At 45.7% G+C, this 13,491-nt stretch overlaps 1 protein-coding gene across 3 annotated transcripts in view; it reads right to left on the bottom strand.

Annotated features, from left to right (window-relative positions):
• The window catches only part of LOC141130613 (PC-esterase domain-containing protein 1A-like), a 98,441-nt gene extending 95,654 nt beyond the window's left edge, over positions 1 to 2,787 (bottom strand). The window contains exon 1 of one of the 3 annotated variants that reach the window (XM_073618149.1): positions 2,391 to 2,787. The gene's annotated coding sequence lies outside the window, so the exon portion shown is untranslated. The remainder of the gene's footprint in view (positions 1 to 2,390) is intronic. The other 2 variants (XM_073618148.1, XM_073618150.1) reach the window with 2 other exon arrangements.
• Between the last annotated feature and the right edge of the window lie 10,704 nt (positions 2,788 to 13,491).

A 13,491-nucleotide genomic window follows, 5' to 3' on the forward strand; every position in this document is an offset into this window, starting at 1 on the left:
GGAGGCGAGATCTCCGTGGATTGGACTTGGTTTTCCTGGAGGCGAGATCTCCGTGGATTGGACTTGGTTTTCCTGAGGTGGGATCTCCGTGGATTGGACTTGGTTTTTCAGCACACCCCACAGATGCTTGACTAGAATGAGATCTGGAGAATTCTGAGGCCAGGTCAAAGCTGGCAAGCTCCTTGCTGTGTTCCTCAAACCATTCTTGAATTCCTCAGACTGGGCCACCTTCTTACATTGCTCCGTGCTCCAGTTCTGATACTCATGTGCCCAATACACAGGGGGAAACAAGCATTATATATAGGAGGTGCACTGAAATTTCGGTCGCCGAAAAATGCGGTTTTTTTTTTCCATTCGGCCGATAGAAAAAAAACAGCAGATACTGAAAGGGGGCGGGGTCCGTTCGGGTGCCGCCCATTGCAGGAGTGTCACCCTGGCCCTCCCTCCTCACCGTGGTCTTCGCATGTCACGGAGCCGAATTGCCCGGGCCGTAGTAACAATGTCCCGCCTCCTGTGATAGACGGCACACAGATCCAATGGCGGGACATTGTTACTAAGGCCCGGACACTTCAAACCCTGCTCCGTGACGCACGGAGATCGCCACTCTGATCCGGACACAGGCAGGCTGCATATGACGGGCACAGGCAGGCTGCATATGACGGGCACTGGTGAGGCTGTTGGACACAGGCAGGCTGCATATGACGGGCACTGGTGAGGCTGCTGGACACAGGCAGGCTGCATATGATGGGCACTGGTGAGGCTGCTGGACACAGGCAGGCTACATATGATGGGCACTGGTGAGGCTGCTGGGCACAGACAGGCTGCATATGATGGGCACTGGTGAGGCTGCTGGGCACAGACAGGCTGCATATGACGGGCACTGGTGAGGCTGCTGGACACAGGCAGGCTACATATGATGGGCACTGGTGAGGCTGCTGGACACAGGCAGGCTGCATATGACAGGCACTGGTGAGGCTGCATTGATCTCCTGTATCATGTCTGCTAGAGGTGCATCATATGGAAATTTTGCACATACTATTATCAATGTGTTGAAGTAAGAGATTGCAGACATGATACAAGAGATGGGTAGAGAATACATTTTTTTTTACCTTTCTTGCACTAAAGGTGCCCATAATGGCAAACAATAAATTCGTAGTAATTTACATTGATGATATTAATTAAAAAGTTGAATACAATTATATATAAAAATAATATCATTTTTTTTTAAAAACTGTCATTTTTAGTATTGGTACCAAAATTTCCATTCGGTGCACCCCTAATTATATATAAATATATATTTGGGGGGAGGGGATACACACACACACACACACACACAGGTGATAAACAGTATATAATATATATGGGTGGAGGGGATACAGGCGATATATATAATATATATGGGGGTACAGGCAATATATATATGGGGGGGTACAGACGATATATTAACCATATATAGGGGTAAAGGCGATATATATAATATATATGGGGGGTACAGGAGATATACATATAATATATATGGGGGGTACAGGTGATATATATAATATATATGGGGGGTACAGGCGATATACATATAATATATATGGGGGGTACAGGTGATATATATAATATATATAGGGGGGTACAGGCGATATACATATAATATATATGGGGGGGGGGTACAGGCGATATACATATAATATATATAGGGGGGTACAGGCGAGATATACATAATATATATAGGGGGGTACAGGCGATATACATATAATATATATGGGGGGGTACAGGCGAGATATATATATATATATATAATATATATGGGGGTACAGGTGATATACATATAATATATATGGGGGGAGGGTACAGGTGATATACATATAATATATATGGGGGGGGTACAGGCGATATACATATAATATATATGGGGGGGGGGGGGTACAGGCGATATACATATAATATATATGGGGGGGGGGGGTACAGGCGATATACATATAATATATATGGGGGGGTACAGGCGATATAATATATATGGGGGGGTACAGGCGATATAATATATATGGGGGGGTACAGGCGATATATACATAATATATATAGGGGGGTACAGGCGATATACATATAATATATATGGGGGGGGTACAGGTGATATACATATAATATATATGGGGGGGGTACAGGTGATATACATATAATATATATGGGGGGGGTACAGGCGATATACATATAATATATATGGGGGGGTACAGGCGATATACATATAATATATATGGGGGTGTACAGGCGATATATATATATATATATATAATATATAGGGGGGTACAGGCGAGATATACATAATATATATGGGGGGTACAGGCGATATATATATATAATATATAGGGGGGGTTATGCTGACAATGAGAAGACACAGATCTCACCTCTCCGGTTCTCGGTACTCTCCGGTCTCCCGCTCTCACCGCTGTGCGGAGTTAGAAAAGTTTTGCACACTTTGTACCGCTCACTGACCGACCGCTAAACTCCTCCCCCGTGCGGCCCCGCCTCCTGCCCTGGGAAAGCAAGGATGCGATCTCCGCCCACACCCCCGCCTCCTGTCCTGGTACAGGAACGGAGCGAGCCCCGCCCACTCACAGCAAACTCCCACCTCCTGCCATGATAGCGAAGAATGACAGCCCCGCCCACACAACAAATTTCCGCCTACTGCCCTGGTCCGGTGTTCCTATATGAGCCACGCCCACACAGCAAAGTTCCCGCTTTCTACCCTCGTTCAACGGTGAAAAGCCCCGCAGGCGAATGAGCCGCACATCGTGCAATATTAGCGGCAGCCCCGCCCCTGACCCGTACAGCCAGTATGAGAACCCCGCCCCATACACATGGTAAAGCAAGGACATAGCCCCGCCCTCTGTTTTCAGCTTTGATGTACTCGGCACGTGTAATCAGTGAGCATGCGCAGAGCTTTGCGGCGTGATCTGTACTTATTAGAGCTGTTCTGGAGTCCTATGCATTTGGGTTCATTTTTGTACTCATTAATTATTATTTTAATTATCATTTTTAGTTGTTTTTAACTGGATTTTAAATTTAATTATACTAATTGTTTTAAATGTAATTTTTTTTGAAAAATGTTTATTGGGTTCTTTACTTTACATGAGTACATGGTAAATAGACTGTGTAACATTTTTATAACATCATGTTGAAGTCACAGAATAACAAAACACTTAATAAATGTAATTATTTTTAATTTTGAAATGTATTCCTATTTTAATTATAATTTTTAGTTATTTTTGCTTACATATTACATTTAATATTAATTGTTATTTTAATTATAATTTTTAATTTGTAAAATGTAATTATTCCTATTATTTTAAATATTGTTTTTAATGATTTTTAAATGTAATTATTATTTTAATTACAATTGTTAATTGTTTTTTTTACGTTTATATTTTCTATTTAATATTTCTATTTAATATTAATTGTTATTTTATTTATAATTTTGAGTAATTTTTACGTTTGAATTAGGATTTTTATAAAACTGAATTTTAAATGTATTTATACTAATTGTTTTAAATTAAGTATTTAATTATTTTTAATTTTCAAATGTATTACTATTGCGTGATGTGTTCTTCCTCCGGTCTTCTCCCTCCGCTGATGTGTCCTTCTTCTGGTCTTCTCCCTCCGCTGATGTGTCCTTCTTCTGGTCTTCTCCCTCCGCTGATGTGTCCTTCTTCTGGTCTTCTCCCTCCGCTGATGTGTCCTTCTTCTGGTCTTCTCCCTCCGCTGCTGTCTTCTCCCTTGGGTGATGTGTTCTTCCTCCGGTCTTCTCCCTCCGCTGATGTCTTCTCCCTCCGGTGATGTGTTCTTCCTCCGGTCTTCTCCCTCTGCTGCTGTCTTCTCCCTTGGGTGATGTGTTCTTCCTCCGGTCTTCTCCCTCCGCTGATGTCTTCTCCCTCCGGTGATGTGTTCTTCCTCCGGTCTTCTCCCTCTGCTGCTGTCTTCTCCCTTGGGTGATGTGTTCTTCCTCCGGTCTTCTCCCTCCGCTGATGTCTTCTCCCTCCGGTGATGTGTTCTTCCTCCGGTCTTCTCCCTCTGCTGCTGTCTTCTCCCTTGGGTGATGTGTTCTTCCTCCGGTCTTCTCCCTCCCCTGCTGTCTTCTTCCTCCTGTGATGTGTTCTTCCTCCGGTCTTCTCCCTCTGCTGCTGTCTTCTCCCTTGGGTGATGTGTTCTTCCTCCGGTCTTCTCCCTCCGCTGATGTCCTCTCCGTCCGTTGATGTGTTCTTCCTCCGGTCTTCTCCCTCTGGTGATGTGTTCTTCCTCCGGTCTTCTCCCTCCGCTGCTGTCTTCTTATTCCGGGTATGTGTTCTTCCTCCGGTCTTCTCCCTCCGCCGCTGTCTTCTCCGTCCAGTGATGTGTTCTTCCACCGGTCTTCTCCCTCCGCTGCTGTCTTCTCCCTTGGGTGATGTGTTCTTCCTCCAGTCTTCTCCCTCCGCTGATGTGTCCTTCTTCTGATCTTCTCCCTCCGCTGCTGTCTTCTCCCTCCGCTGATGTGTCCTTCTTCTGGTCTTCTCCCTCCGCTGATATGTCCTTCTTCTGGTCTTCTCCCTCCGCTGCTGTCTTCTCCCTCCGTTGATGTGTTCTTCCTCCGGTCTTCTCCCTCTGCTGCTGTCTTCTCCCACGGGTGATGTGTTCTTCCTCCTGTCTTCTCCCTCCACTGATGTGTCCTTCTTCTGGTCTTCTCCCTCCCCTGCTGTCTTCTTCCTCCTGTGATGTGTTCTTCCTCCGGTCTTCTCCCTCTGCTGCTGTCTTCTCCCTCCGTTGATGTGTTCTTCCTCCGGTCTTCTCCCTCCGGTGATGTGTTCTTCCTCCTGTCTTCTCCCTCTGCTGCTGTCTTCTCCCTTGTGTAATGTGTTCTTCCTCCGGTCTTCTCCCTCCGCTGATGTGTCCTTCTTCTGGTCTTCTCCCTCCCCTGCTGTCTTCTTCCTCCTGTGATGTGTTCTTCCTCCGGTCTTCTCCCTCTGCTGCTGTCTTCTCCCTCCGTTGATGTGTTCTTCCCCCGGTCTTCTCCCTCCGGTGATGTGTTCTTCCTCCGGTCTTCTCCCTCTGCTGTTGTCTTCTCCCTTGTGTGATGTGTTCTTCCTCCGGTCTTCTCCCTCCGCTGATGTGTCCTTCTTCTGGTCTTCTCTGGTGATGTGTTCTTCCTCCGGTCTTCTCCCTCTGCTGCTGTCTTCTCCCTCCGTTGATGGGTTCTTCCTCTGGTCTTCTCCCTGGGGTGATGTGTTCTTCCTCCGGTCTTCTCCCTCCGGTGATGTGTTCTTCCTCTGGTCTTCTCCCTCTGCTGCTGTCTTCTCCCTTGTGTGATGTGTTCTTCCTCCGGTCTTCTCCCTCCGCTGATGTGTCCTTCTTCTGGTCTTCTCTGGTGATGTGTTCTTCCTCGGGTCTTCTCCCTCTGCTCCTGTCTTCTCCGTCCAGTGATGTGTTCTTCCGCCGGTCTTCTCCCTCCGCTGCTGTCTTCTCCCTTGGGTGATGTGTTCTTCCTCCAGTCTTCTCCCTCCGCTGATGTGTCCTTCTTCTGATCTTCTCCCTCCGCTGCTGTCTTCTCCCTCCGCTGATGTGTCCTTCTAATGGTCTTCTCCCTCCGCTGATGTGTCCTTCTTCTGGTCTTCTCCCTCCGCTGATGTGTCCTTCTTCTGGTCTTCTCCCTCCGCTGCTGTCTTCTCCCTCCGTTGATGTGTTCTTCCTCCGGTCTTCTCCCTCTGCTGCTGTCTTCTCCCACGGGTGATGTGTTCTTCCTCCGGTCTTCTCCCTCCGCTGATGTGTCCTTCTTCTGGTCTTCTCCCTCCCCTGCTGTCTTCTTCCTCCTGTGATGTGTTCTTCCTCCGGTCTTCTCCCTCTGCTGCTGTCTTCTCCCTCCGTTGATGTGTTCTTCCTCCGGTCTTCTCCCTCCGGTGATGTGTTCTTCCTCCGGTCTTCTCCCTCTGCTGCTGTCTTCTCCCTTGTGTGATGTGTTCTTCCTCCGGTCTTCTCCCTCCGCTGATGTGTCCTTCTTCTGGTCTTCTCCCTCCCCTGCTGTCTTCTTCCTCCTGTGATGTGTTCTTCCTCCTGTCTTCTCCCTCCGCTGCTGTCTTCTTATTCCGGGTATGTGTTCTTCCTCCGGTCTTCTCCCTCCGCCGCTGTCTTCTCCGTCCAGTGATGTGTTCTTCCGCCGGTCTTCTCCCTCCGCTGCTGTCTTCTCCCTTGGGTGATGTGTTCTTCCTCCGGTCTTCTCCCTCCGCTGATGTGTCCTTCTTCTGGTCTTCTCCCTCCCCTGCTGTCTTCTTCCTCCTGTGATGTGTTCTTCCTCCGGTCTTCTCCCTCTGCTGCTGTCTTCTCCCTCCGTTGATGTGTTCTTCCTCCGGTCTTCTCCCTCCGGTGATGTGTTCTTCCTCCGGTCTTCTCCCTCTGCTGCTGTCTTCTCCCTTGGGTGATGTGTTCTTCCTCCGGTCTTCTCCCTCCGCTGATGTGTCCTTCTTCTGGTCTTCTCTGGTGATGTGTTCTTCCTCCGGTCTTCTCCCTCTGCTGCTGTCTTCTCCCTCCGTTGATGGGTTCTTCCTCCGGTCTTCTCCCTGGGGTGATGTGTTCTTCCTCCGGTCTTCTCCCTCCGGTGATGTGTTCTTCCTCTGGTCTTCTCCCTCTGCTGCTGTCTTCTCCCTTGTGTGATGTGTTCTTCCTCCGGTCTTCTCCCTCCGCTGATGTGTCCTTCTTCTGGTCTTCTCTGGTGATGTGTTCTTCCTCGGGTCTTCTCCCTCTGCTCCTGTCTTCTCCCTCGAGTGATGTGTTCTTCCTCTGGTATTCTCCCTCCGCTGCTGTCTTTTTCCTCCGATGATGTGTTCTTTCTCCGGTCTTTTCCCTCCGTTGCTGTCTTCTCCCTTGGGTGATGTGTTTTTCCTCCGGTCTTCTCCCTCCGCTGCTGTCTTTTTCCTCTGATGATGTGTTCTTTCTCCGGTCTTCTCCCTCTGGTGATGTGTTCTTCCTCCAGGCTTCTCCCTTCGCTGCTGTCTTCTCTGCTGCAGACCCGGTCCTCCTCCAATGCTGGCTCCCGCCGTTGTTTCATATCTGATGTCTGCAAGTTCTTATAGAGCCATAGGGCGTGGCCATCCAGTGATGTCACCATCGTGTCTGACAGCCACGAGTAGAGGAAAGCCGATCGGCTGCTCTCCTGATGGGGGGGGGGGGTCTGCGCTGATTATTTATCAGCGCAGCCCCCCCCACAGATGCCCACCCAGGACCAACAGGGATGCCGCCAGGACCACCAGGGATGCTGATCAAGGATAGCCACCAGGTATGCCACCCTGGACTACCAGGGATGCCAGTCAGTACCATCAGCAATGCATATCAGTGCCACCTATCAGTGCCACCATAAGTACCCATCAGTGCAGCCTTTCAGTGCCCTTGAGTGTCGCCTATCAATGCCACCTATAAGTGCCCATCAGTGCCGCCTATCAATGTCCATCAGTGCTGCATATCAGTGCCGCCTATCAGTGCTGCATCATCAGTGCCCATCAGTGCAGCCTCATCTGTGCCCATCAGTGAAGGAGAAAACGTACTTATTTACAACATTTTATAACAGAAACAAAGAAAAATGTTTTTTTTTAAATTTTAGGTCTTTTTTTATTTGTTTTGCAAAAAAAAAAAAACTAAGAGGTGATCAAATACCACCAAAACAAAGCTCTATTTGTGGGAAGAAAATGTTAAAAATCTAGTTTAGGTACAGTGTAGCATGACCGCGTAATTGTCATTTAAAAAGCGACAAGGCTGAAAGCTGAACATTTGCCTTGGCAGGAAGGGTGGAAAGTGCCCGGTATTGAAGTGGTTAAAGTGGTTCTAAAGGCAAAACTTTTTTATTTTTTTACTCAGTTTAGGCCGATACGTATTCTTTTACATATTTTTAGTAAAAAAAATCGCAATAAGCATATATTGATTGGTTTGCGCAAACGTTATAGCGTCTACAAAATAGGCGATAGTTTTATGGCTTTTTTATTATTTTTTTTTTTTTTACTAGTAATGGCGGCGATATGCGATTTTCATCGGGACTGCGACATTATGGCAGACACATCGGACAATTTTGACACATTTTTGGGACCATTGGCATTTTTGCACGATCAGTGCTATAAAATTGCATTGATTACTGTAAAAATGTCACTGGCAGGGAAGGGGTTAAGTATGTCCTAGTGTGTGTTCTAACTGAAGGGGGAGGGGACTGTGTAGGGGAGATGACAGATCGCCTGTTCATACTTTGTATGAACAGACGATCTGTCTGTTCTCCCCTCAAAGAACTGGAAACTGTGTGTTTACACACACAGATCCCGGTTCTCCGTGTGCCCCAAGCGTCGCGGGAGCCTGGGGGTGATCGCGACCACCGGGCACTCGCATCAGCTCCGTTCGCAAGCAGGGGGCGCACGCACGCCTCCTGGTGGCCGTCTATGTTACCGACGTAACATGACGGCGATTCGCGCAGCCGAGCCATGTTGCCGCAGTACAACTGCGGTGGCTGGTCCGCATGCGGTTAAACAGAACTGTGGGAGAGAGGGTTAGGGCCAGGACACCCTTTATTAGTTGTAATTTTATTTAGGAGACTCCGAGTAGGACCACTGTCTCCTATGGCAACAGTCTTGTAATGGTTTCTGACACAAGTTGTAACAAATTCCTTTACTTCCTCTACAATCTCCTCTTGTAGATCTTCACTCCACTGAGCTCCCAGTCTCTTTCACTAGACTTGCTGATCCACAGCCACTGGATCCCCCGATACAAAATAAGAGCAGCGCTGTACCAAAAATCAAATGTGCATATACAAAATTATATCCAATGTGCATATACAAAAATTATATATATATATATATATATATATATATATATATATATATATATATATATATATATATATATATATATACAAATAAAAAATATGCAATATGCTGTAAATTTCCTGATACTATGCAGAAGAAATAATGATATGCCTTAAAACTAGCAATAAAGTGCAACGTACTCCTTATTGCACACAGTGTCCTTTTAAATTCCAATCAATCGCGCAAAAGAGAACGATCGTGCAAAAAACAACAAATAAGGACGATCGTGCAAAAAACAAACAAACAGTCCATTTGGTGATCTGTGATATCATTAGATGAATGAAGTAAAAATTTCTTCACTCTAATCCACCTCTGTGCATATGCAGTATCTCACAAAAGTAAGTACACCCCTCACATTTTTGTAAATATTTATTAGAAATGAATGGCTGTGTGTTGAGTTATTTTGAGGGGACAGCAAATTTACACTGTTATACAAGCTGTACACTCACTACTTTACATTGTAGGAAAGTGTCATTTCTTCAGTGTTGTCACATGAAAAGATAGAAGAAAAGATTTACAAAAATGTGAGGGGTGTACTCACTTTTGTGAAATACTGTATATATATCCTTGTGTCACCATCACCAGTTGTGCCCTCACCTTATAGGCTTAATAGCTACGCTTTTAGATTACAAACAATCTTCTGCTTGGCCTCTTTAGATTTTCCTCCTTCTTATGGCTTATCCACTTATTCAGGCATCTCATATCACAGGGTATACTCCATCCTTATTAATTTATCAGCGATCCCCCTGTCCTTTACGCTGGCTTTTCCTTTATTGCTTCTTGGTTCCTCACACGTCAGCCTCTGAAGCACCTCCTCACACGTCAGCCTCTCAAGCCCTTCCTACTAGTTTTGTCACTCCTTGTGACTTCCTCTGGGAGATATATCAGATATACTGGATCCCCTGAGCTCTTCTAATCTTCTCACTCAGTATCTTCCTCAAGCGTCACCCCGTGTTTCTGCTGGGTCCCTAGCTTGGCACTCACAGATACTCCTCAAGCGTCTCCCCACTGGTCTGCTCGGTCCCTGGCTTGAAACACAGTATTGCTCTGCAAGCATTACCTCCACTGGCTGGGTCCCTGGCTTGGCACCTGCTGAAGTTTCCCAATTCTTCACCGCTCCCGGTTGGTGAGAATCCTGCTCGGTACTTGCTTCAGCTACTCACAATGGTCCCTGGTAACAAGGTAGATGGTCCCTTAGTTGCGACAGCTTCCCCTCTGGCAGGCAGAACCGTCACTTCTGGTTGGACTGCAAGCCGCAGTCCCAACCCTACGCTGCTCTCTTGCTTCTGGATAGGCCCTCAGACAGCCTAGCAGCCAGTTGTCCCCGGGATAGGCCTCAGGCTCTGGCCTAGCAGCAGGTAGGAAACCTGATCACCTGACCCCACCCAAATTAATAGGCTCTCCCAGCAGGCCAAGGGATCCAAGAAAATCCCAGCCCATTGGCTGAGAAACCTCATTCATTCCTAATCTGTCCTTGCAATGCCCTTGTCTTATCTCATGTCACTAGATACCCGGCCACCTAATGACAGAAGAGAGAAATGCCGCAATTACAGAATTAGGGTGAAATCATTTGACCTCCTAACAATTGGCAAAGGCAACTACCGCCTGGCAACTAAATTTAACAGCATCCCTGCATAAAAACAAGAGGGTGCTACACTCCTATATCAGTAATGCTTGGACTTGGAGCAAAAAGAAGCGTGTAGACCAGGATTTCTCAACCAGGTTTCCTCCAGAGGTTACTAGGGGTTCCTTTAACAATGTACAATTTCTGCCTCTCATCTTAGCTATATGCAAGGAGTTAATTCCACTGACCTTCACACTAATGTATCATGGGTTGTAGTAGATATAATAATTATTATCAGAGGTTCCCAGAGACCAGAAACGCATTACAAGGGTTCCTCTGTCTTCAACAGGTTGAGAAAGGTGGTTGTAGACCATGAAAACATGTCCTGAAAAATGAACTGTTTAGTGCAAATTAAAAAAAGTTTGAAAAAACTTTTGGGAAGAAGAGAGCGGAATGGAGTGCCTTCTAATCTGGAGATTGGGAGAGCAGTAAAATGTGTTTAGAGCTCAACTTTCCGAGAAATGATTTGTTTTCAGTTTTCACATTTCAGGAGCTTCCAAGGATTTATGATAACTCGTAATTGATGGGATGCACGTCCTTGGTCGCAGACAATATTATCTTGGATAGTCTGGAATTTCCCCCTGTCCCTGGATAAGTTATGGGATAGAGCTGAAGATTCCTGTATATAACTCAGCTTATACTAACACAATCTGATACACACTGTGAAAACCCTGCATAAATCTTGTGCCTGGAGGTCTTTAAGAGGTCCATATTACAGTGGTGACCCCCGATGCGTCTTCCTTGCCTAGTTCTGCTACCAAGGAGGAGTGATTTTTTTAAAAATGGTTACGATGGGAAATCTTTTCTCATTCATTCTTTCTTGGCTTAGCAGGAAGGTCAAGGGTCAGGAGGTAAAATTCTTGTTACTTTTTACTTAGGTCAAAGAGTGTGGTGGAACCACAACATGACAGGCAGAAGCCAATGTGAGTCCTCACAGAGATGACCAGAACAAACAGTATAAGAGTCAGCAGACTGATGGTCAGATCAGCTGCAGGCAGATGGATCCTACAGAGTTCATGTTCCAAACAGAAAAGCACTGACCATAGTAGAGATAACAGGTAAATGAGAAGGATAAGCATAGACAAACCAAATACTTTTCTTTCCTTTCACCCATGGTGGAAGGAAAGGAAAATTGCATAAGCTATGACCTGCCTAAAACAGACTTGAATCCAACCGACACATAACTAAGCTGCATTGTCAGAAAAGGCAAATGGCAAAAGCCCCTTTCAAATGGGCTGTCCGATCAGGTCCGCCTGTCAGCTTTTCAGGTGGACCTGATCAAACCTTCCATTCACCCCTATGGAGCCGCGGATCTGATCCTGCCCGCCAAATCCAGATGGATGGTGGTCCTATTTACCATATGTCTGGCGTGATCGGATGGAATTGGTTGAAAACGGACAGGCGGTCTGTTTTCATCTGATTTTCCCATAGAGGAGAGCGGCACTCTGACAGGTCCATCTCAGCACAGTGAGCGGAGACGGACCTGTCACCTGCCTGCTCAGCGGGGATCAACAGAGCAATCCCCGCTGAGATAGAGGAGTCCGCCAAATGGATCGGCTCCCTGTGAAAGGGGCCAAAGGCTCAAGGCTGATTGTTACACTGCTGTATGTATGACTTATCAAGCAATATTGATCATTTGAATTTAGCTGACACATTAACCCAATGATTAGGCACAAGATAAATGACCAGCAGTGTACTTTACTTTTTCTGATTAGGGCAGGTGTGCACTGCAGAGAACTAAGCTGCATTCTCATGAAAAACAAATGGCAAAGTATCAAGGCTGATCGTTACATGATGTATGACTTATCAAGCAATATTTATTAATTGAATCTAGATGGCACAATAACCCAGTGATTAGGCACAAGTTAAATGTCCAGCAATGTACCTTACCTTTTCATATTAAGGCAGGTGTGCACTGCAGAGAACCTAGCTGCATTTTCATGAAAAGTAAATGTCAAAGGCTCGGGGCTGATCCTTACACTATGTATGAATTATCAAACGTTATTGATTACTTAAATCTAGCGGACACTTTAACCCATTGATTAAGCGCAAGATAAATGTCCAGCAGTGTATTTTACCTTTTCTGATTAGGGCAGGTGTGCGCTGCAGGGAACTAAGCTGCATTGTCATGAAAAGCAAATGGCAAAGGCTCAAGGCTGATCATTACATGATGTATGACTTATCAAGCAATATTTATTAATTGAATCTAGATGACACATGATCCCATTGATTAGGCACAAGATAAATGTCCAGCGGTGTACTTTACTTTTTCTGATTAGGGCAGGTGTGCACTGCAGAGAACCTAGCTGCATTGTCATGAAAAACAAATGGCAAAGGCTCGGGGCTGATCGTTACACTATGTATGACTTATCAAACAATATTGATTACTCAAATCTAGCCGACACTTTAACCCATTGGTTAAGCGCAAGTTAAATGTTCAGTAGTGTACTTTACCTTTTCTGATAAGGATAGGTGTGCGCCGCAGAGAACTAAGCTGCATTGTCATTAAAAGCAAATGGTAAAGGCTCAAGGCTGATCATTACATGATGTATGACTTATCAAGCAATATTGATTTCTTGAATCTAGCCAACACTTTAACCCATTGATTAGGCACAAGATAAATGTCCAGTCGTGTGCTTTACCTTTTCTGATTAGGGCAGGCGTGCGCTGCAGAGAACTAAGCAGCATTCATGAAAAGCAAATGGCAAAGTCTCAAGGCTAATCGTTACATGATGTATGACTTATCAAGCAATATTTAATAATTGAATCTAGATGACACATTAACCCATTGATTAGGCACAAGATAAATGTCCAACAGTGTACTTTACCTTTTCTGATTAGGGCAGGTGTGCACTGCAGAGGACTAAGCTGCATTGTCATTAAAAGCAAATGACAAAGGCTCAAGGCTGATCGTTACACTATGTATGACTTATCGAACAACATTCATCAATCAAATCTTTCCGACAAATTAACCCTTGATTAGGCACAAGATAAATGTCCAGCAGTGTACTTTACCTTTTC

This window comes from Aquarana catesbeiana, linkage group LG01 (genome assembly GCF_042186555.1).
Source record: "Aquarana catesbeiana isolate 2022-GZ linkage group LG01, ASM4218655v1, whole genome shotgun sequence".
In the NCBI taxonomy this organism is placed as follows: domain Eukaryota; kingdom Metazoa; phylum Chordata; class Amphibia; order Anura; family Ranidae; genus Aquarana; species Aquarana catesbeiana.